The sequence below is a fragment of the Salmo salar genome, chromosome ssa01 (genome assembly GCF_905237065.1).
Source record: "Salmo salar chromosome ssa01, Ssal_v3.1, whole genome shotgun sequence".
NCBI lineage: Eukaryota > Metazoa > Chordata > Actinopteri > Salmoniformes > Salmonidae > Salmo > Salmo salar.
In genome coordinates, this window is record NC_059442.1 from 126,010,799 (window position 1) to 126,034,629 (window position 23,831).

A 23,831-nucleotide genomic window follows, 5' to 3' on the forward strand; every position below is an offset into this window, starting at 1 on the left:
TCTGTGGCATTGTGTTGTGTGACAAAACTGCACATTTCATAGTGGCCTTTTATTGTCCCCAGCACAAGGTGCACCTGTGTAATGATCATGCTGTTTAATCCGCTTCTTGTTATGCCACACCTGTCCGGTGGATAGATTATCTTGGCAAATGACAAATGCTCACTAACATGGATGTAAACAAAGTTGTGCACACAATTTGAGAGAAATTATATTTTTGTGTTTTTCGAACATTCCTGGGATCTTTTATTGCAGCTCATGAAACATTGGACCAACACTTTACATGTTGAGATCATATTTTTTTTAAGGTTTTTTAATCCGTCCCAGTTGGATAACTATCGTCCCATATCTAAACTGTCTGCACTGGCAAAAGTTTGGGAAAAACTGGTGAACTCACAGTTCAAAGACTTTCTTTATACTCAGTTTCACTGTATCTCAATTCCAGTCGCTTTTTTAGAGCCAAGCATAGTATAATTACTGCTGTAAGTAAGGTTGTAGGTGATATTGTAGATGCTCAGTACAAGAAAAATCACTGTATTTTACTTTTTATTGACTTATCGAAGGCCTTCGACAGTGTTGACCATGCCCTGCTGTTGTATAGACTAAAAAAGGTTGGTTTATGTGTTGATGCATTGGATTGGTTCCAAAACTACCTTTTTGACAGAACACAGTGTGTAGCACAGGAGGGTATGAAATCTGAGTTTCGAAGGCCTCCAAAAGGAGTTCCCCAGGGCTCAATATTAGGTCCGATCCTTTTTACACTGTATATAAATTATATAGGGAAGACTGTTGACTCTGCAAATCTCCATCTGTATGCTGATGACACAATTATTTATTCTAATATTGAGAAGGCTTTTCAGGACTTACAGTTGGCCTTTGATGTTATTCAAAGGCAGCTTTTCCAATTGAAGCTTGTGCTTAATGAAAGGAAAAGTTTATGGTTTTCTCTTCCCTGAAAGTTAACAGATGGAGTCACTTGCAGACTTTAACTATAACAAGCCAGCAAATTGATAGGGTCACCTCCTATAAGTATCTTGGGATTTGGTTAGATGAAAAGTTGAATTTTAAACAGCACATTGATACCTTGACCAAGAAACTGAAGTTGAAATTGGGTTTCTATTACGGGAACTAATCTTGCTTTCAATATTAGTCAGAAAATATCTTGTTCAAAGCCCTTTTTAATCAGTGCTGGATTATGGTGATATTGTCTATATGCAGGCCTCAGCAAGTACCTTGAAAACTCTGGACACAGTGTATCATGGTGCTTTAAGATTCATTACCAATGCTAGATCCCTTATCCATCACTGTGATTTGTATGCTATGGTGCAATGGACCTCTCTTTCCACCAGGAGGCTAAAGCACTGGTACACTTTTGTGTACAAAGCATTGATGGGACAACTACCTTTGTATCTCTGTTCTTTACTGACCAAATCAGTCTCTCAATATGGTCTTCGTTCACAGTCGCTGCTGTCCTTGTCTGTTCCTAAGGCTAGAACTGAGATGGGGAAACAATATTTTTCACACAATGCCCCTTCATCCTGGAACATGCTTTAGAAGATTTTAAAGTTAGAGGAGTTAGTGTCTTTGCCTGTTTTTAAGACTCTGATCGACAAGACTGTTTGTGACAACTGAAGTTGTTTCTAAGCTTCAATTGTATCTTTAACTTGTGACACTTTGTCTTTTGTGTGTATTCTGTATTTTTCTGTAATGTTTTATGGACACGCTGCTATTTCCCTGTTTTGCCTTCTTGCCAGGTCGCCCTCGCAAAAGAGGTTTCTAACCTAAATGGGTTATACCCGGTAAAATAATGGTAAAATAAAAAATATAAAAAATATAGAACCCCAAAGAACGTTTTTTCTAAGAGTAAACAGGCATCCAAAATGAGTACAGGCACAGCACATATTTGAGTCCAAGTCAAGCACTGGAATATGATGAAATTACTAAAGCTGTAAGAGTAACAGTTTTATTATTTATCAGCTGTCACATAAAGGTTTCACCACTAGAGAGCAGTCTACACATACTGTACAAGAAAGACATCTGAGGCAAGCCACTGATCAACTGTCTGCTGACATAGGCAAGTTCAACATTGTAGCCGACTTTAAAGGCAAGGCGAGACTGACTAATCTACAAATCAACATGCAACATACATAACTGCTCATTATTATTTGTAGATCAGACAGTCGGTCACAATTTACCCATGATACATCACGGTTTTGATGCTATCGACCACGGCCAATGTCTGCCATCACAAGAAGAGAGAGAGAGACACACACACTGACCCAGCTAACAATTCTAGGGAGAGCGAAAGTTTTTGTAATGTTACCCCTGTTTGAGTGTCCAGTTTTCCATTAGTTAGGGGAACATTCTATCTATGTTAGCAAAAACTTTCTGAGAACCTTTTAGCATTTTTGAACATTCCCTTAATGTAAAACAGAACATACCCAGAACATGGTTGCCATGTTCTCAGAATATACAATATTCATTTTCTAGACACGTTCTAGAAATGCTCCCCCAAAAAATATAGTTCCATTAAACATCACGACTTGTTACTGTTACCAAGCCAATCAAGGCCCTGACTGATCCAGTCATAGCTTTCTGTCTGTTGGTAAGGTTAGTGATACTCACACACTGGTTTTAACCTAGTGTACAGTGTGTTCAACATACATATTTGACATACATGATAACATTGCGCATGTTCATTTATACAGTATTTATTTTTCAACAGTCTACACCTGGGATTTCAACTCATAACCTCTTGGTTCACGGTACACCGATCTTCCTGCCACACCACCATGTCTGTGTCAAGTACTGGTTAATGAACATCAATATCCCAGTCCTTTCACTGCTTGCGTGACTGAGAAGTATGACGTGTAGTTCAGTGCTGTTTAACCAAATGTAGGTGATTCCATTATAAATGAACATAAAGAAAACAAAGGGGGGGGGGGGGGGATAATTAACTATCAGCCATCAAGTTAGCCCTCAACAGCTTCAACTACAGCCCCCAAACCTCTTTAGGTAATAACTGGATGGTCTTTTTCACCATCTAGATATCACCAAGATATTTGATTAAAAAAAAAAAATGTCCAACTTTGGCACAAGGTACATCTATAATGCTACTTTTGTGACAATAACCATATCAATCCTGTGATTGTTTTTATTTAACTTTTGGGGCAATATAATTTCTTTCATCATTTCATTCTTTACAGATAGCTGTCAATTACTAACCATTGAGTCAGATTCAACTTTGTCCTGAAAATGTAGTGCTCGAATACTTTTTATCATGGAATTATCAGAGGGTTTGATCATTGAAAACAAAGAACCCTGTGTGAATCAACTCAAGTTGAATGTATCATTTTGATGCTAAGAAATTATGAAAAAAATAAAAATACCTTTGGTGACCTCTGCCTGCCAAATCCTTCTGTAACAACATCACATTCTGAATCAACACCACATTCTGAACCAACGCCACATGTATCTATGATGACAACAGTTAACTGAGATAAGTCATGTCAGTGTATTGTTACAAGAAAAAAGCAATTACATCAACAATACACTGTAGTTTAACCTCTTATGGCTAGGGGGCAGTATTTTCACAGCTGGATAAAAAACGTACCCGATTTAATCTGGTTACTAATCCTACCCAGTAACTAGAATATGCATATACTTATTATATATGGATAGAAAACACCCTAAAGTTTCTAAAACTGTTTGAATGGTGTCTGTGAGTATAACAGAACTCAAATGGCAGGTCAAAACCTGAGAGATTCCTTTACAGGAAGTGGCCTGTATGACCATTTCTGGAACTTCTTTGCCATCTCTATCTTTTACAAAGGATCTCTGCTCTAACGTGACACTTCCTACGTCGTCCATAGGCGCTCAGAGCCCGGGAAAAACCTGAATGTCGTCATCCCAGCCCCAGGCTGAAACACATTATCGCCTTTCTCAAGTGGCCGATCAAGGGACTGTGGGCTTAGGCGCGTGACCTGGCCGCCCCCGTCTTTGTGATTTTTTCCTCTGTTTGCCGAAAAGGAGATTCCCGGTCGGAATATTATCGCTTTTCTACGAGAAAAATGGCATACAAATTGATTTTAAACAGCGGTTGACATGCTTCGAAGTACGGTAATGGAATATTTAGATTTTTTTTGTCACGAATTGCGCCATGCGCGCGACCCTTCTTTACCATTCGGATAGTGTCTGGGACGCACGAACAAAACGTCGCTATTCGGATATAACGATGGATTATTTTGGACCAACCCAACATTTGTTATTGAAGTGGCAGTCCTGGGAGTGCATTCTGACGAAGACAACAAAAGGTAATCAAACTTTTATAATAGTAAATCTGATATTGGTGAGTGCTAAACTTGCTGGGTGTCTAAATAGCTAGCCCGTGATGGCTGGGCTATGTACTTAGAATATTGCAAAATATGCTTTCACCAAAAAGCTATTTTAAAATCGGACATATCGAGTGCATAGAGGAGTTCTGTATCTATAATTCTTAAAATAATTGTTATGCTTTTTGTGAACGTTTATCGTGAGTAATTTAGTAAATTGTTAGCAAATTCCTCCGGAAGATTGCGGGGGGTATGCTAGTTCTGAACGTCACATGCTAATGTAAAAAACTGTTTTTTGATATAAATATGAACTTGATTGAACAAAACATGCATGTATTGTATAACATAATGTCCTAGGTGTGTCATCTGATGAAGATCATCAAAGGTTAGTGCTGCATTTAGCTGTCTTCTGGGTTTTTGTGACATTATATGCTAGCTTGAAAAATGGGTGTCTGATTATTTCTGGCTTGGTACTCTGCTGACATAATCTAATGTTTTGCTTTCGCTGTAAAGCCTTTTTGAAATCGGACAGTGTGGTTAGATAAAGGAGAGTCTTGTCTTTAAAATGCTGTGAAATAGTCATATGTTTGAAAAATTGAAGTTTTTGTATTTTTGAGGAATTTGTAATTCGCGCCACGCCTATCATTGGATATTGGAGCAGGTGTTCCGCTAGCGGAACGTCTAGATGTATTAACATAACAATATCAACCCTGTGTATGTCAAATTTAGGAATAAAAAGGTAGGAACTATGAACGCTTCAACTTCAGAGTAAAATTATGTCTAGCTGTCACTTTGAACCATGGATAAAATAAAGCATAAAGTATTGGATTAATAAAGGAATTAACAAGTGGCAGAAAGATGTACGGTGATGATTGGAGAATGAAAAATGTATAATTTTGGGCGGGAATCCAACAAGACAGTTGAAAACAACAATACCTAGAGTTTTTGCTGCTCTTCCCTCAGACTTATTTGCCTGTACGATTTTAAGACCAGACTTGGTGCCAGCCTCTTTTGAAAAATAAAGCCTTATAATAATAGAGCACGGGACAACCATCGTAATTAAAAGGTCAATGATGCTACTCCAGTTAAATCCTTCAACAATAAAACATTATTTAAAACACCTCCTGGGTACCTGTACATTTGCAGAGTCATTTACAATAGCAGCACTGTATACGATACAACACCACCAGGTAATAGATATACAACGCATAATTAAGTGATAAACCCTGAGATGCCGGTATTTGGAGGATATATTGGCACCGGTGTTAGGCCTGAGACGAAGTCGAGAGCCGACAAACCATGGTAATATATCCTCCAAACACCAACTTCGAGAGCATTATCACTTTTCTACAACGGGTTAATTTATTCATACTATTTCCTCCTTCCACAAGATATAGTCCCGACTCAAATCTATGGTTGCTTCCCAAGCCGGCTGGTCGTTCGTTCTATCGGTTTGGTTGCCAGAGACGCGCTCCAGTCGTTCAGTCTTTTGGACGAGACCCAGTCGTTTGTCATAAATGTCCCATAGCCATACTGGCTGGCAAGGTTCTTATCCCTTGCTTGCTAGCCAGCCAGCCAGCTACGATTAACTTAGTCACGTCAAACAGTGCAGCCAGAATAACAACAGTAGCTGCATTTGCATTTGTTTAAGCAGTTTTTTTGTGACATTTTCAGATACATCCATAACAATGAGCTAATGAGGTGTGATTTTGCCTGGCATAGAAAATGTACTAGCTGCACTTCATTTGACATTTCTTTGTATATATCCATAAAAATGATGGCAGCTGATTCATGATTTTGACTGGCTGAGAAACGCTGCCACGCTGCCTGCCTGTCTCGCCCTGCCTCCCGACACATTAATTACTATGGGACAGCTGGAGATCGAATTTGAATATTGAAACAATGTTGCAAACGTCGGAGAGACAGACAGCAAGGTTTATAGTTGAAAACTAAAGTGTAAAAGAAATGTGAGATAATGTCTACATGCTTTTTATAGTAGAGATCAAGTTTATAAATTGCCTGGCTGGGCTGATGAGACAGTTGATTCTGCTGCCAGATGGAATAGAGTAAATAGGCATTTTAATGTCATAGATTTAGCCAGTGATAACTTGTGGAATAGACACTGGTTGGAATGCGGTTTTAACCAATCAGCATTCAGGATTAGACCCACCAGTAGTATAATTCTTGATATTGTTATTTTAGAGTGGTACAACAAGGGATCACACACATCAACATAGCAGTCACTAGATATCAAGACCAAATTGCCCAAAGATGAAGAAAGAATTACATAACCAATGTAGAGAAAACATTCACAGGAATATTTCCCAAAAACTTAGGATGATTCCATTACTGCTACTGTCGCTACTGGTATCACAATCAGCCCCACCAGGGGATCTTCCACAGCCAGAGAAGGTGAGCAGGTTGGTGGAGTGATGAGCTGCTTGAAGTGAGAGATGGAGATGATCACCAGTATGTTAAAAAATACTGTAACTGCTGAAATCAATAAGAAGATGTACAGTGTTATGTAAATAGATGTCGATAGCAACACCTTTCAGCAAGAAGAGTTTAGGTTTTCAAAACAGTATTGAGCATCTTTGTGTTCGTCCATTTGTAATAAAGGGTAAAATGCTGCGGTCCTTCTCCTGCTTGGTCCTGTGCGTGACCCTGTCAGGTCAGCCTTCTGACAAACTCTGAGCTCTGCCTCTCTATTTATCCCTGAGTGATTAACAGACACTGCCGTCCTCAGACTCTCTCTGCACACACACACAACAAAAACATAAACATGTGAGCAAACCATTGAACAAACAACACATCATTTGTGAAACCATAATGTGAAGTATGATAGGATGTGATTTTGCTGTGCTCACCTAGCCTGTCCTTCAGCCTTACTGATAGCTGGTTTAAGGACCGATGCCGGGAAATGAGAAGCAGGTACGGCGAGTCAACAATTATTCAGGAACAGCGTCAGTACACGGGTAAACAACGACAAACGACAATTAATGCTGGAGCAGGGAACAGAGCGGGTAACCAGACAGATATATGGAAGGTAATGACAGAGGTGATTGAGTCCAGGTGAGTCCAGTAATCGCTGATGCGCGTGACGGGGGGGGGGGGGAAGGCTGGCGTGCGTAATGATGGCGGAAGTGCTCAATGCGGGGGAGCCTGCGCCAGGAGGGAAGAGCGGGAGCAGGAGTAACAGTTAGAGATGAGAAAAAAAAGTACATTTTCTCCAAGTCTGATCATTTGAATGGGGAAATAATTGTATGGATGATGTTTTGGTCACTCAAATGCAATTCTTTTGGTGATGTTAGTGCAAGGATGTTAGGAAGTGTTGTATTGCAAATATTTTGCAAATGTTTTCAATCTCGCAAACGCAAACTAATCATAAAACAGGGAGCAGCCTACACACAACAGCTGGCCGGACCAGCTAGTTTTCCTCTACTTCAGGGGCTCTTAAACTTTTTCAGCCTGGGACCCAAATTAAAAATTCTGGGTTTTCCTGGGACCCAAGCTTAGGAAAATATGCAACAATAAATAAATATCGGTACATTTCATTATGCCTAAAACAAATGCAATATAGACAAAAACAAATAACAATGACATTAAATATCCATATAAATATCTATTCATGTTTATTTTCCACCATTAAACACACTCTTACATATCTGTCTAGGTTGGAACTGTTGCTATTAAAATACAATAAATCCTTTTCATTCTGAATTGGAATAAACTGATTGATCACGTCACACAGATGTACAACAGAACAAACACACAGGCTCAGTTTTTGACAGTACAACCCTAAGTAACAGTACAGATGAAAAATGATCAGGCCTACTGTACATATTACTGTAGAAATTATTGTAGTAGACCAGAAAACAAACAAACAAACAAACAAACAAACACACACACACACACACACACACACACACACACAGTCCTAATGAGAGGTGTGTGGCTGGTTGAAGTTATCTACAAGCATGTATATTCTGGGCTCCGTTTTTGCAAGTGTAACACTGAGGTCATACTCAGCCTTCAAACTGTTTCTGTACTTGTTTTTTTTAAGTACGCCAGAGTTGAGAACCCTGACTCGCATAGGTGCCAGCCTGGACCAGAACATCTACTGCTTTCTCAGTCAGGTAGGAGACCGCTTCCAGCTGTAGATGAACAACCCAGAACGAGTGTGTTTGCCTCAAAAAGCATCTTGCTTCAATCAGTTTATTCCAGTTAAGAATAAAAAAATATGATTGTATTTTAACAGCAACAGTTCCAACCTAGACTAGTTTTAAACAATAATTTCTACAGTAAGATGTACAGTAGGCCTGATAAATTTTAATCTTCATCTGTAACGTTACTGTTACTAGGGTTGCACTATCAGTAGCTAGCTTGCTTTGGCGAATGTTAGCTATTAGCTGTGTACAAGGCCAGGGGATTGTTTGAAAGAGAAACTCACATCTACTACGATGAGAGTTAGGTAGTACTCACTTATTTATTTTTATCATCACCTGTTAGAAACGACAACAAAGCCTTGCTATCTGACTTACTTTTCCACTGTCGAAGCACTGTTTCCTGTAGCATTCTGCCCTGTTCTCAAATAACTCCCTGGGTTTACCATCATGCTGAGGATGTTTGGTCAGGACACGTCGTTTTAGTAATTCGTTCGTTTTGAGAGACTCGTTACTAAGCATTTCCCCGCACAAAACATATTGTGGTCGCTCCTCGTTATAAGTTTGTGTGAAAGAGAGAAAAACTAATCGCTGTATATGGGTTTCATGACAATTGAGTTCAGTCAGAACTTGTTGCTAGCATAAGTCCATTTTGATGACAGCGGTGATTGCGAGTGGGAATGACAAGTCAGCCGCAGACAGCGCGTCATCTGCTGCTGAACGACAGCGCCGCATCGAGTGTGTCGCGGAGTGATCTTTAAGAAAACTACAGAAAAAAGATCCGGTAAACCGCCAACACACAGGCATCTCCCTCTCACACTCGCGCTGCTGCCAAACTAAGCAGAGACCGCTGCTATGGGGGGTGATAAGGGACATATATAAGCCTGGGCAACCGTACCACCTGACATGACTTGATTACCATGACACTGCTTGACTCCTGCGTTATGTGTCTGACTGTCATGACATGATACCAACGCATTACTAACTTCTGCGTAACACCTGCATCGAGTGTTAATGAAAGTCATAATGTGCATAGTTTATATTTATATTAATTAACTCACCACCACCAATTAATTTTATTTTTCACAGACATCCACGGAACCACAACTGCAATATTTAAAACATTTTTAATTATTTTTTTAAACTTTATTTAACTGCAAGACTGAATAGGAGAAAAGACAAGCAACAAACAAAGAAGATAGGCTTTTGAAAAATAACTATTTTTCATAAAATTGTAGTTATCTTAGCAAGCAGAATTGTTTACCAGTTGCTAAGCAGTTGCTAGGGACTCTTTTGGAAGAAGCTAGCTAGCTAACGAAGAATAACAAAGAATATCTAGTTAACAGAAGAAAAGAAAGAGAAAATCAGGACAGAAGAAAAAGGATATCAAAGTGAAACAGTTCTCTAAAGACACAGGAGACAATAATACAAGAAACAACACTTCTGTAGCTTGTCAACTATGTGTCTGTCTATCCCTGTTCTCTCCTCTCTGCACAGGCCATACAAACGCTCCACACCGCGTGGCCGCTGCCACTCTAACCTGGTGGTCCCAGCGCGCACGACCCACGTGGAGTTCCAGGTCTCCGGCAGCCTCTGGAACTGCCGGTCTGCAGCCAACAAGGCTGAGTTCATCTCAGCCTATGCTACCCTCCAGTCCCTAGACTTCCTGGCGCTGACGGAAACATGGATTACCACAGATAACACTGCTACTCCTACTGCTCTCTCTTCGTCTGCCCACGTGTTCTCGCATACCCCGAGAGCATCTGGCCAGCGGGGTGGTGGCACTGGAATCCTCATCTCTCCCAAGTGGACATTCTCTCTTTCTCCCCTGACCCATCTGTCTATCTCCTCATTTGAATTCCATGCTGTCACAGTTACCAGCCCTTTCAAGCTTAACATCCTTATCATTTATCGCCCTCCAGGTTCCCTTGGAGAGTTCATCAATGAGCTTGACGCCTTGATAAGTTCCTTTCCTGAGGATGGCTCACCTCTCACAGTTCTGGGTGACTTTAACCTCCCCACGTCTACCTTTGACTCATTCCTCTCTGCCTCCTTCTTTCCACTCCTCTCCTCTTTTGACCTCACCCTCTCACCTTCCCCCCCTACTCACAAGGCAGGCAATACCCTTGACCTCATCTTTACTAGATGCTGTTCTTCCACTAATCTCATTGCAACTCCCCTCCAAATCTCCGACCAGTACCTTGTATCCTTTTCCCTCTTGCTCTCATCCAACACTTCTCACTCTGCCCCTACTCGGATGGTATTGCGCCGTCCCAACCCTCGCTCTCTCTCTCCCGCTACTCTCTCCTCTTCCATCCTATCATCTCTTCCCTCTGCTCAAACCTTCTTCAACCTATCTCCTGATTCTGCCTCCTCAACCCTCCTCTCCTCCCTTTCTGCATCCTTTGATTTTCTCTGTCCCCTATCCTCCAGGCCGGCTCGGTCCTCCCCTCCTGCTCCGTGGCTTCGACGACTCACTACGAGCTCACAGAACAAGGCTCCGGGCAGCCGAGCGGAAATGGAGGAAAACTCGCCTCCCTGCGGACCTGGCATCCTTTCACTCACTCCTCTCTACATTCTCCTCTTCTGTCTCTGCTGCTAAAGCCACTTTCTACCACTCTAAATTCCAAGCATCTGCCTCTAACCCTAGGGAAGCTCTTTGCTACCTTCTCCTCCCTCCTGAATCCTCCTCCCCCTCCCCCCCCCTCCTCCCTCTCTGCGGATGACTTCGTCAACCATTTTGAAAAGAAGGTTGACGATATCCGATCCTCGTTTGCTAAGTCAAACGACACCGCTGGTCCTGCTCACACTGCCCTACCCTGTGCTTTGACCTCTTTCTCCCCTCTCTCTCCAGATGAAATCTCGCGTCTTGTGACGGTCGGCCGCCCAACAACCTGCCCACTTGACCCTATCCCCTCCTCTCTTCTCCAGACCATTTCCGGAGACCTTCTCCCCTTCCTCACCTCGCTCATCAACTCATCCTTGACCGCTGGCTACGTCCCTTCCGTCTTCAAGAGAGCGAGAGTTGCACCCCTTCTGAAAAAACCTACACTCGATCCCTCCGATGTCAACAACTACAGACCAGTATCCCTTCTTTCTTTTCTCTCCAAAACTCTTGAACGTGCCGTCCTTGGCCAGCTCTCCTGCTATCTCTCTCAGAATGACCTTCTTGATCCTAATCAGTCAGGTTTCAAGACTGGGCATTCAACTGAGACTGCTCTTCTCTGTGTCACGGAGGCTCTCCGCACTGCTAAAGCTAACTCTCTCTCCTCTGCTCTCATCCTTCTAGACCTATCTGCTGCCTTTGATACTGTGAACCATCAGATCCTCCTCTCCACCCTCTCCGAGTTGGGCATCTCCGGCGTGGCCCACGCTTGGATTGCGTCCTACCTGACAGGTCGCTCCTACCAGGTGGCGTGGCGAGAATCTGTCTCCGCACCATGCGCTCTCACCACTGGTGTCCCCCAGGGCTCTGTTCTAGGCCCTCTCCTATTCTCGCTATACACCAAGTCACTTGGCTCTGTCATATCCTCACATGGTCTCTCCTATCATTGCTATGCAGACGACACACAATTAATCTTCTCCTTTCCCCCTTCTGATAACCAGGCGGCGAATCGCATCTCTGCATGTCTGTCAGACATATCAGTGTGGATGACGGATCACCAGCTCAAGCTGAACCTCGGCAAGACGGAGCTGCTCTTCCTCCCGGGGAAGGACTGCCCGTTCCATGATCTCGCCATCACGGTTGACAACTCCCTTGTGTCCTCCTCCCAGAGTGCTAAGAACCTTGGCGTGATCCTGGACAACACCCTGTCGTTCTCCACTAACATCAAGGCGGTGACCCGATCCTGTAGGTTCATGCTCTACAACATTCGCAGAGTACGACCCTGCCTCACACAGGAAGCGGCGCAGGTCCTAATCCAGGCACTTGTCATCTCCCGTCTGGATTACTGCAACTCGCTGTTGGCTGGGCTCCCTGCCTGTGCCATTAAACCCCTACAACTCATCCAGAACGCCGCAGCCCGTCTGGTGTTCAACCTTCCCAAGTTCTCTCACGTCACCCCGCTCCTCCGCTCTCTCCACTGGCTTCCAGTTGAAGCTCGCATCCGCTACAAGACCATGGTGATTGCCTACGGAGCTGTGAAGGGAACGGCACCTCCATACCTTCAGGCTCTGATCAGGCCCTACACCCAAACAAAGGCACTGCGTTCATCCACCACTGGCCTGCTGGCCCCCCTACCTCTGAGGAAGCACAGTTCCCGCTCAGCCCAGTCAAAACTGTTCGCTGCTCTGGCACCCCAATGGTGGAACAAGCTCCCTCACGACGCCAGGACAGCGGAGTCAATCACCACCTTCCAGAGACACCTGAAACCCCACCTCTTTAAGGAATACCTAGGATAGGATAAAGTAATCCTTCTAACCCCCCCCTTAAAAGATTTAGATGCACTATTGTAAAGTGGTTGTTCCACTGGATATCATAAGGTGAATGCACCATTTTGTAAGTCGCTCTGGATAAGAGCGTCTGCTAAATGACTTAAATGTAATGTAATGTAACTCGGAAGGCAGTTAAGAACAAATTCTTATTTACAAGGACGGCCTAGGAACAGTGGGTTAATTGCCTTGTTCAGGGGCAGAACGACCTTGTCAGCTCAGATGGATCATGTTACACTGAGATGGGCACAGGGGTATATGTTCAGTCATTTTTAGACTGGTGGCAAAGTAGTTGAACAGGAGAAGCGGATGTGGTTACTTGTGGAGGGAGAACAGTGGGTTGAGCACCTGCAGTGATCTGATTGGTTGCTCTGGCTCATCACATCTTGACTCAAAGAAAGAGATTTATAAATTAGTTCGACATTGCCATAGTTCAACAGCTGAAAAGCCGTCATTAACATACTCCCAGAGATAGCAATATATTCAGAATTCACTAAATGAAGTAGCCTACCCATCCCCATTTATAATTGTATTCATCAATGAAATAAATTATACTATAGCACATTCAATTACAATATTACCTTGTACAATAACGTAATCATTGAATTAAATAGCGTACCCATCCACATTTAATTGATCAATTAGATAAATAATACTAGCGTATACAGTTACATTGTTGTAGAATAGGCTACTACTGTATCCACACTATATTAGGATACCGTTGTGATATTGTCAGGCATGATTTTAGGTCTTCGATCGAAGTTGCATGTTGTACCTTGTTTCCCTTCTTCAGTGAAAACTAGTCATTTCATTTACAATTTAATGAATCCATTAAATAAATAATACTAGCACATCAAATTACATTATTGTACACTAGCCTACACCGCTATCGACACAGTAAAAAATATTGCCTACGTGCTTTCGACAATATGTTATCAACAACAACAAAACATATTTTCAAATAAACCGAATTTGCCTTAAGATAATCAGAAATACTTGTCTAACTTGCACCGTTATACAATTATTAGGAGACTAGATACACTGCTGCTACTGCTGCTACATTGACCCCCCCTCCATTTGTTTTGTACATTGCTGCTACTTGCTGTTTATTATCTATGCATAGTCACTTCACCCCTGCCTACATGTACAAATTACCTCAACTAACCTGTACCCCGCACACTGACTCGGTACCAGTACCCCCTGTATATAACCTCGTTATTGTTGTTATTGTGTTACTTTTAATAATTCATATTATTTTTTACTTTAGTTTATTTGGTAAATATTTTCTTAAACTCTTCTTGAACTGCACTGTTGGTTAAGGGCTTGTAAGTAAGCATTTCACGGTAAGGTCTACACTTGTTGTATTTGGCGCATGTGACAAATAAAGTTTGATTTGAAATAGCTAATCCTTGCTACCAATGTTCAAGTATTAATTTATTGAGGCAAGCAGATCAGAGATGTCAAGGTGGTACTCAAGCATATGCCATGTGTATATGTGACACACATATGTATGGTCATATTTTTTATGTTTTATTTTGCCTCCCGGGTATTTGCGTTTAATGTATGTATATATATATATATATATATATATATAATTATTTTTAAATACAGATCAACAATTTACATTCTTACATCAAAACATTACATCAAAACAGAACGCAGGTATTAAAGAGAAAATACTGGAATTTAAAAAAAATATATTAAAAAAATAAACAATTCTAGTGCGATTGTAATCACTGAAAAAAATCTTATTGTAATGATTTAGGAAAATGTTATTCTTGTTATTGTTTACTAGGGTTAATGTTTTAATTAAATAGTTAAATTCAATTAAAAAAAAGTGTAATTTTGGTATAGACTTTTGGAATTTCTGTTTGTGTATGAAGTATTTTTCAACAAGAATAAAAAAAAGCACAATAATTTCAGTGGTCTTGTTATCATTGCAATAGTAACATATTATATCTTTCATGTCAAAAACATAGGTAGTGTTCATAATGGTAAATAAGTATTTTGCAAGGTTTTCCCAAAATTCTGACACAAATCTACATTCAAAGAACAAATGATACAGATTCTCACCTTGTTTTTCACAGAAAACGCACAATATCATCAATAGCCACACATTTGGATATCATAGAGTTACATGGATATATCTTATGTAAAATTTTGAAGTGCACTTCCTTAACTTTGTTTGGTATACAATATTTGTAAGGCCTTAACCATGCATTTTTCCAGACAATGTCAGGAATAAGCATGTTCCAGAAAAACTTTCCTCTAGGTGTAAGTTGGTTTTGTGAATGAAGAATTTGTCTTATATATTTATTACAACAAGATCTCTCAAGTAAGCCCACACCTTCCAATCTGAGTTCTGGATCAACTTTGTGATCATTACCAAAACTAAGATGAGTTTTCATTAGTGTAGTTAGACCACTGGGAACAGCTTTGATCACAGAAATAAATTCTCTGAAAGGAATTGGAAACTTATAAATTGTTCATATGTGAGAATATTCCCCTTGTTGTTGAAAACATCAAGAACAAAGTCAATATTCCTCTCATGCCAGCTGGGGTAGAACAATGACTTATTCCTTAAAGTTATGTCTGAATTATTCCACAAAAGAGCTTTATGTGGGGAAAAATTGTGCAGGAAACATATTTTCCAGGCCATTAAAGCTTGTTGTTGAAACCTAGCCAATTTAGCAGGTAATCTTTCAGGAATAAAATTACATTTCAGTAAAAATTGAAGACCTCCCAACTTATTAAACACATTATTTGGAATGAAATACCATATTGAATCAGTATTGATCAAGCATCTTTTCAACCAGTTTATCTTGAAAGTGTTATTTATATCAACAAAATCCAAAACTTCTAGACCGCCTTCAGCTCTTTTGTTAGAAAGGACTGACTTTTTTAGTTTGTGAGACTTCTTTTTCCAGATAAAGTCAAGAAAGGTCTTATTGATCTCTTTACAAGTAGCAGGATTTACACATAACGATAATGATGGGTACACAAAACGAGACAGTCCCTCTGCCTTGGACAGAAGTACTCTCCCAATTATAGAAAGATCTCTTTGTAGCCAATTATTAAATATATTTTTGGTTCTCTTAATTTTAGGAGAGAAATTCAAATGTTGTCTGACTAAGTGGTTTTTTGACAGATGTATTCCTAAATATTTAACACAGTCCTTTACAGGAATATTTTCTATTTCTTTATCATCAGAGTCAAATAAACATAAGATTTCACATTTAGAAACATTCAGTTTTAATCCTGAAGCGATAGAAAATGCAGTTAAAGTATTAAGGGCATGGGTGACCTGGTCTTTGTCTCTTAAGAAAAGAGTAGTACCATCAGCCAGTTGGGAAATGTTTATGTCTTTGTTAGAAATGGTTAAGCCATACAAATTTGCATTATTCAGAATATCGAAAGATAGAAGTTCCACAACCAAAATGAATACAAATGGCAAGATTGGGCATCCCTGTCGTACACTTCTGTTGATACTGAATCTTTTGGAAGAATTAAGGTTTAGTAGCACAGAACTATTTATATCTTTGTAAAACATGAGAGTTACTTTAATAAAATGTTCACCAAATCTAAAAAGGTTAAGAGACCTAAAGAGAAATTCATGTTCAATTGTGTCAAAGGCTTTACAGAAGTCCAAAAATAGGACAACCGCATCTGAGTCAGTTGCATCTGAATAATCTATAAGGTCTAAGACTAAACGAATGTTAGAGCTTATGTGACGGCCCTTCATAAATCCTGTTTGAGTCTCATTTATAATGGTATCTATTCATTTCTTTAATCTTTTGGCATAAACCAGAGCAATCAATTTGTAATCAACATTTAATAAAGTAATTGGTCTCCAATTGTCAATGAGAGAAGGGTCTTTATCGGGCTTCGGAATCAATGAAATAAGGCCCTGTTTCATAGTGGAGACCATTTCACAATTTTTAATGCAATCTTGAAACATATTGAAAATCGGGTCTTCGAGTAACTCCCAAAACTGTCTATAGAATTCAACTGACAGGCCATCAGGGCCAGGTGATTTCCCCTTTTTCATTGAATTCAGAGTCTCTCTAATCTCTTCAATTGACACTGGTGAATCGCAAACTGAGTGGAAACAATCCTCAATTACAGGGACATAATTCTGAATGTGCCAAATGTAGCTTTCACAACCATCTTCCTGAAACTGAGAGCTGTAAAGGATTTCATAAAAGGAATTGACAAATGAAGATATTGTAATAGGATCTTTGCATAAAACATCGTTAATTTTGAGTGCAGTTATAGATGTTCTTTTGAAGTGCAAAAAAGTAACTAGTGTTTCTTTCCCCCTCTTCAATCCATTTTGCTCTTGATCTGACGAAAGCACCCTTTGCCAGATCCGTGTAAAGCTGTTCTAATTCTAGTTGTAAAGACTTGAACACAGACTCCTCTTCTTCAGATAGATTAGCTTTCTTTAGAAAACTGTCAAGTTTGCTCATCATCTCCTTTTCTCTGAGGTTCTTTAATTGCATCAGTTCTTTGGCGCGTTTAATGGCTACCACTCTGACCTTATATTTGAAAAATTCCCATCTACTTCCATGACCCAAGTCTTTCCTTGCAAAAATATCTTTAGCTAATGATTTGATGTTTTCAATGAAAGTAGTATCTTTAAGTGTGTTGTTTAATTTCCAATATCCTCGAGTACCTTCTGATTTTTTAGTGGCTTGTAAATTCAGAGAAATCAAGTGATGATCTGAAAAGGGAGCCAACTGATGATCTACATCTATAATAAATTGTAACAGAAAAGGGGAAATTAGGAATAAATCTATTCTAGATTTACATGACATAGTTTTGTTGGTCCAGGTATAACCCTTAGCATCCGGATTGAAATAACGCCAGGCATCCTCAACAAAGAGATCCTGGCATAATGTAATGATAATGTTACTATTTTGAGGGTTTTGACTCGTTCTAGGAGGAAAACGATCAGCAGATGCATCAGGTGTTTCATGAATGTATGTTCAGTGGGGAGAACAAGTATTAGATAACCTGCAAAATTGGCAGTGTTTCCTACTTACAAAGCATGTAGAGGTCTGTAATTTTTATCATAGGTACACTTCAACTGTGAGAGACGGAATCTAAAACAAAAATCCAGAAAATCACATTATCATTTTTAAGTAATTAATTTGCATTTTATTGCATGACATAAGTATTTGATACATCAGAAAAGCAGAACTTAATATTTGGTACAGAAACCTTTGTTTGCAATTACAGAGATCATACATTTCCTGTAGTTCTTGACCAGGTTTGCACACACTGCAGCAGGGATTTTGGCCCACTCCTCCATACAGACCTTCTCCAGATCCTTCAGGTTTTGGGGCTGTCGCTGGGCAATACGGACTTTCAGCTCCCTCCAAAGATTTTCTATTGGGTTCAGGTCTGGAGACTGGCTAGGCCACTCCAGGACCTTGAGATGTTTCTTATGGAGCCACTCCTTAGTTGCACTGGCTGTGTGTTTCGGGTCGTTGTCATGCTGGAAGACCCAGCCACGACCCATCTTCAATGCTCTTACTGAGGGAAGGAGGTTGTTGGCCAAGATCTCGCGATACATGGCCCCATCCATCCTCCCCTCAATACGGTGCAGTCGTCCTGTCCCGTTTGCAGAAAAGCATCCCCAAAGAATGTTTCCACATCCATGCTTCACGGTTGGGATGGTGTTCTTGGGGTTGTACTCATCCTTTTTCTTCCTCCAAACATGGCGAGTGGAGTTTAGACCAAAAAGCTCTATTTTTGTCTCATCAGACCACATCACCTTCTCCCATTCCTCCTCTGGATCATCCAGATGGTCATTGGCAAACTTCAGACGGGCCTGGCTTGAGCAGGGGGACCTTGCGTGCGCTGCAGGATTTTAATCCATGACGGCGTAGTGTGTTACTAATGGTTTTCTTTGAGACTGTGGTCCCAGCTCTCTTCAGGTCATTGACCAGGTCCTGCCGTGTTGTTTTAGATTCCGTCTCTCACAGTTGAAGTGTACCTATGATAAAAATTACAGGCCTCTACATGCTTTGTAAGTAGGAAAACCTGCAAAATCGGCAGTGTATCAAATACTTGTTCTCCCCACTGTATATAATTACTGCCGCTAAGGGAGCTGTGACGTCAATGAAGAGAGTTAGTGAGATCTTTAACATTTGTTCTTCATTATGGAGAATGACTAGTTCTGAAAACAAACATTTCTCTGTCTCATCATTTTACCCTATTAATTCAGGTATGTAAATGTGCAAAAGTGCAATATGACTCAAAATATTGAGGTAACATGGTTAATTACATAGTCCATGAGTTTGGTGATGTTTGAAGGCAGTTTTAACTGAGTGAAAAACTGGTTGGTATTTTCCCCATTGTAATTAAGTTGATGGAGTTATGCTAGGTTACTAATGATTTACATGAACGAGAAGGGATTTTACATGAACAAGTTTGGCGTCCAAACTTTCTGTACTTTTTTTTCTCCAATGTTTTAGATCCAATTTGTTTTATTTTCTATGAACAATGGCTCAGTTTACTTTAGGTAATATATGTAAATATGTGATGTCACTATAAAATGTGTTAGTGTTAATATTTGTACGAAAATGCCATTTAACAGTTCGCTAGCTTGATGCTTACCAAATTTAGCCTGGCTAAGCGCTATAGTAGTTAGCTCTAGCCTAGTTGGTTTTAGTCAATGTCAGCTAAATGTAATGGTTGTCGCATTGTTTCGCATAGGCGTCCAGTAATTTAGAGGTTTTTTTCGAAATTGACACTGATAGTGCAGTGAGTTATATATACTGCTCAAAAAAATAAAGGGAACACTTAAACAACACATCGTAGATCAGAATGAAATGAAATAATCTTATTAAATACTTTTTTCTTTACATAGTTGAATGTGCTGACAACAAAATCACACAAAAATAATCAATGGAAATCCAATTTATCAACCCATGGAGGTCTGGATTTGGAGTCACACTCAAAATTAAAGTGGAAAACCACACTACAGGCTGATCCAACTTTGATGTAATGTCCTTAAAACAAGTCAAAATGAGGCTCTGTAGTGTGTGTGGCCTCCACGTGCCTGTATGACCTCCCTTCAACGCCTGGGCATGCTCCTGATGAGGTGGCGGATGGTCTCCTGAGGGATCTCCTCCCAGACCTGGACTAAAGCATCCGCCAACTCCTGGACAGTCTGTGGTGCAATGTGGCGTTGGTGGATGGAGCGAGACATGATGTCCCAGATGTGCTCAATTGGATTCAGGTCTGGGGAACGGGCGGGCCAGTCCATAGCATCAATGCCTTCCTCTTGCAGGAACTGCTGACACACTCCAGCCACATGAGGTCTAGCATTGTCTTGCATTAGGAGGAACCCAGGGCCAACCGCACCAGCATATGGTCTCACAAGGGGTCTGAGGATCTCATCTCGGTACCTAATGGCAGTCAGGCTACCTCTGGCGAGCACATGGAGGGCTGTGCGGCCCCCCAATGAAATGCCACCCCACACCCTGACTGACCCACAGCCAAACCGGTCATGCTGGAGGATGTTGCAGGCAGAAGAACGTTCTCCACAGCGTCTCCAGACTCTGTCACGTCTGTCACATGTGCTCAGTGTGAACCTGCTTTCATCTGTGAAGAGCACAGGGCGCCAGTGGCGAATTTGCCAATCTTGGTGTTCTCTGGCAAATGCCAAACGTCCTGCACGGTGTTGGGCTGTAAGCACAACCCCCACCTGTGGACGTCGGGCCCTCATACCACCCTCATGGAGTCTGTTTCTGACCGTTTGAGCAGACACATGCACATTTGTGGCCTGCTGGAGGTCATTTTGCAGGGCTCTGGCAGTGCTTCTCCTGCTCCTCCTTGCACAAAGGCGGAGGTAGCAGTCCTGCTGCTGGGTTGTTGCCCTCCTACGGCCTCCTCCACGTCTCCTGATGTACTGGCCTGTCTCCTGGTAGCGCCTCCATGCTCTGGACACTACGCTGACAGACACAGCAAACATTCTTGCCACAGCTCGCATTGATGTGCCATCCTGGATGAGCTGCACTACCTAAGCCACTTGTGTGGGTTGTAGACTCCGTCTCATGCTACCACTAGAGTGAAAGCACCGCCAGCATTAAAAAATGACCAAAACATCAGCCAGGAAGCATAGGAACTGAGAAGTGATCTGTGGTCCCCACCTGCAGAACCACTCCTTTATTGGGGGTGTCTTGCTAATTGCCTATAATTTCCACCTGTTGTCTATTCCATTTGCACAACAGCATGTGAAATTTATTGTCAATCAGTGTTGCTTCCTAAGTGGACAGTTTGATTTCACAGAAGTGTGATTGACTTGGAGTTACATTGTGTTGTTTAAGTGTTCCCTTTATTTTTTTGAGCAGTGTATAATATGAATGTGTAGATGCATGGTGACTCCCCGTTTGGATGAACGGACTAACGGGTCTGCCATGGGCAAGTCCCTTGACGGGTACCAGGAATGGTGGAAGGACAATCTGAAGGTAATTATCTTTGCACACAAGTGCTGTCTAGGCCTCCAGAGTATTCACTCTATCGTCTGCTATATGGAGGGGAGCCGCAGCAGTTAACTGACGTAAACAATGCAATTGTATATAACATTATTGCACATACTGTAGTATAATTTTTTTTTGATTGACTTTGTGTTTTTCTTTTTCTGTTTTGTATAACGTACTTTGAGGTCACTGATACTCCACCTGATGTGGTGGAAGTTGTCGAACCAGATCAGAACGCCTTCGAAAGTCTGCCTTCAGACACGGACTGAGAAGGATGTGGAGGTTTTTGACCAGGTAAAAATTATTGTCCGCTGTTAATTCCAAGAGATATATAAGAGGTATTTGTAATAATATTAAATATGATTGCATTTATTTCTATTATCAATCAAGGTGAGACTGAACATGGACAGGGCGCATGAGAAAAAGGAGAGCCACTGCAGAATAAGCAAGGGGACCAAATGCTTCGACATCTGGGCGAATGGCTTGGCAGAAGGACGAAAGGAAGGTGAGACCCGGGAAAGCTTGGTGCTCTTTCGTTCCTTGCTGGGGTCAACATCCATTAAGGTCAACATAAAAAATCTCAGATGATAACTATTTGTATTTGCTGCCTTGTGGTGGGCGGCATCGCCATGCTGTCAGCAGTACCAACACTGGCCCAGGGGTTTTTCCAGACAGTCAATCTGAAGGCTAACCACTGGGTCACGGTAAGTAACCTCCGCTGCCAGGTAGGTACTGTTAAGGTGTATGACTCCAGTGGTCATGACACCACCCCAGAGTTTCTCTCACAACTCTTCTCTCTATCTTTTCCAGGGACCATCCCTTACCAACCCCAGTGACATCAAAAATTAGACAGGTGTCCTTTCTTTTCTGTCTGCCATTAACATTATTGCATGTCTAATCAAACATTTAAATTAAATCATTCAGTAACTGTATTTTTACATACCTGATAATAATTTAACATGTGTGTTTGCTTGTTTACATCTGTCTACCACTCTGTTACCTTTACTCTGCTCCAGTTCTCCAGGACCTAGGGGTTCTGCCTGACACCCAGACATGATATCCTCCATTACCTACCACCCTCCAACTTTTCACTACATCATCTACTGTTATTGTCAAGTTGTCATTATCTGCTAAGAAAGAGCAAGAAAACTATCATACTGGGCACATAATGTGAGCTGCACAGATTAGCTAAAAACACTAGCACTGCAAACACTCAGAACAAAGAGGGCAGCAGCACCCGGACTTTGCAGTTTTCTTCTTCGAGTCCACCTTCCAAGACTGACTACCTGTTGAAAAACAAGTCACAGGCAGAACCTCCCATCCACACAATACCCACCTCCTCTCTATTCCACACACCAGAATTCTGTATTTCAGTCTATGATTGCCATGTGAGCATACAAAAAAATCAGAAAGTAAATTGACACACATGTACCAAAGAAATATCAATGGTTATGTATTTAAATCTAAAATATTGCTAGATTGGTTTTCACAGCTGTTTCATAAGGTGTTTGTTATTGTAAACTGTAATGTATGCCTTTGTCATGACGTTGGCCTCTTTTGGTACAGGGAGGACAGTTGACCCCTCCCTTTTGCACACAATCCACCCTGTGTGTAAAGGGTCGTAAAAACTCTAAAATTCCAGGAGAGTCTCTAGCCACATGGCCCATCGAGAGACACAGGAAATTCTTCCAACTCATAGAATTGGAGAGCCAAGCGACATTTTGTGTTCTGGAGAAGGTATGGAAGATTGGTGAAGAATCCAGCTACGAACTGATCCGCTTGGTACCATTTTGTGATACTCAGAAGAGACAATATAGCCATATTACCATAAAACTGTTTATATAATAGACTCAGTTTAAGACTTGCCTCATATGGGTGTATGGAATGTATTAATAAGGATAAAGCTTTTGTAAGACATTGAGATGCTATGTACTGATGTAATGTGATAGAATTGTATTTCTGTAACCAAATCTAACTCAGTCATAGGCACGCCCCAGGGACACATACAGGACCAGGCGTCATTTGACCAGCCTGTTCGATGGGCACTATAAAACACTCCCTGATTTACATTTCTCCAGACCAGGCCTACACTCCGTTGGCACATAGGTTCTACCATCTAATTCCTCTACTGAAAGTGAACCATACCACGTGGTTAACTTTTAGACTATTGATACCGACAGAATAAGAACAAGTCTTTGATATTAATTATTAGTCTGCAGCTAAGTAAATTATATCATCGAACGCGAAGACCAACGAAACCACCATTCTATGACGACATTAATGAATGTCGCTCTGAAAGATCCATTCTAACCGAGAGAGAGAGAGAGAGAGAGAGAGAGAGAGAGAGAGAGAGAGAGAGAACGCGGACAAAACTCTCCAACAGAACCGAACTCTCCAACAAAGAACGACGACACACT

At 41.1% G+C, this 23,831-nt stretch overlaps 1 long non-coding RNA gene across 1 annotated transcript; it reads right to left on the reverse strand.

Annotated features, from left to right (window-relative positions):
- Nucleotides 1-4,867: 4,867 nt before the first annotated feature.
- Nucleotides 4,868-9,250, reverse strand: LOC106562809 (uncharacterized). Its single transcript, XR_001319106.2, has 3 exons — nucleotides 8,870-9,250; nucleotides 7,196-7,490; nucleotides 4,868-7,081 (listed from the first exon to the last, which is right to left on the reverse strand). It is a non-coding gene; the product is annotated as an uncharacterized lncRNA (long non-coding RNA).
- Between the last annotated feature and the right edge of the window lie 14,581 nt (nucleotides 9,251-23,831).